Source organism: Strigops habroptila, chromosome Z (assembly GCF_004027225.2).
Source record: "Strigops habroptila isolate Jane chromosome Z, bStrHab1.2.pri, whole genome shotgun sequence".
Taxonomy (NCBI): Eukaryota; Metazoa; Chordata; class Aves; order Psittaciformes; family Psittacidae; genus Strigops; species Strigops habroptila.
This window is the reverse complement of record NC_044302.2, coordinates 99,447,691-99,449,274: the sequence shown is the minus strand read 5'-3', so window position 1 is coordinate 99,449,274 and position 1,584 is coordinate 99,447,691.

Here is a 1,584-nt window from a genome sequence, read left to right as displayed (position 1 = left end):
AATCTAGCCCCCTTCTAACTAATTTAGACCTGTATTCTGCAAATATTGTATGCCATTCCAGGCCCTTTAGGACTCTCCCTGACCTGCTCATGTGAATATTTGCAAGACTGGGCTCTAAAATTATCCCTGCCTGCACCAAAGGCAGGCATCCAGGACAGACAATCCTGGGAATACCCTGTATGCATGGCACGTTAGTTTTGTGCCCCCCATCCCCTGTGTTTTACAGCTGGCATTCTGTTTAGCTGGGGGCAGTTGGTTTAGAATTAGATTTGTTTATAGCAGGTGTGTCTTGAGAATTTTGGCTTCTGCTTCCAATGCGATAACTGATTTATCAGTGACTGAGGAAATTTTATATGAAAAAAGAGCTTCTCATCCGTGGGAGAGCAGGTGGGATGGGTGCTTCTCCCGCCGTGCGAGCCCTGGCCCTGGGAAATCTATCCAGACGTTCTGGCTCCAGTGCAGACCGCAGTATACACTGCCCCTTGGTGGCTCAGTTTCCCCATCCTCTGCAGGTTCTCTCTGATAGACTTGGAACAGGGGGGATCTGTGGAGTACCCGGGGTGCCAGATTACTACTGCTAGTAGTACCCACAACAAGAATAGTCGCGGTGCTATGTGCGGGTGACTTCTGATTCTTCTTTTGTGAAAACTGACTTATACTCCATGACATATTTTCCCTTCCCTTGGTGACAAGTGCTGTCTAAGTGTAAAGTATTATTAGCATTATTGTTTCTTGTGCCGTGTCCTCTTTGATGCCCAAAATAATACATCTATATGTCTCTACATATATGTATCTACATATCTATATACCTGTGTGGCCCCCAACACAAGAGGGATGTAGAGCTGTTGCAGCGAGTCCCGAGGAGATGCTGCAAGGGCTGGAGCTCCCGGTGCCTACAGGAAACCTGGACAGTGGCTTTGGACAAGGACCTGTAGGGACAGGACAAGGGGAACGGCTTTAACCTGCCGGAAGGGAGATTGAGATGAGCTCTTGGGCAGAAGCTCTCCCCTGTGAGGGTGCTGAGGCGCTGGCACAGGGTGCCCAGAGAAGCTGTGGCTGCCCCATCCCCAACAGTGTTCAAGACCAGGTTGGGGCAACTTTGTGTAGTGGAAGGTGTCCCTGCCCGTGGCAGGTTGGAACTGGATGAGCTTTAAGGTCCCTTCTCACCCAAACCACTCTGTGATTCTGTGATACATACAAATATATTTCATACTTTTATTAACAAAACACTTTTATGTCTGGATTTGTGTTTAATCCTTTAACATTTACAGCCTCTCCGATACACCCGCGCTTGGGGGGGGGACTCCCTACACCGAAGGGTACCGACCGGTGGGGCTGGGTACCTGCCTCTGCGCACCCGCGCAGGGTCGGGGGGTGCGCAGCACATCCGCGGGCGCGCAGAACCTTTGGGCAACCCGATCCGCCGCTTGCGCAAGGCGGTTCGAGATAAATATAATACACACACATATATATATATATTTATTTATTTTTCCCGGAGCGACACGGTGTCTAGACACTCACGTGACGGGGCCGGGCCGCGGCCGCGCCGCTGCGCACTGCGAGCAGCCTCCGCCGGCACCGGGA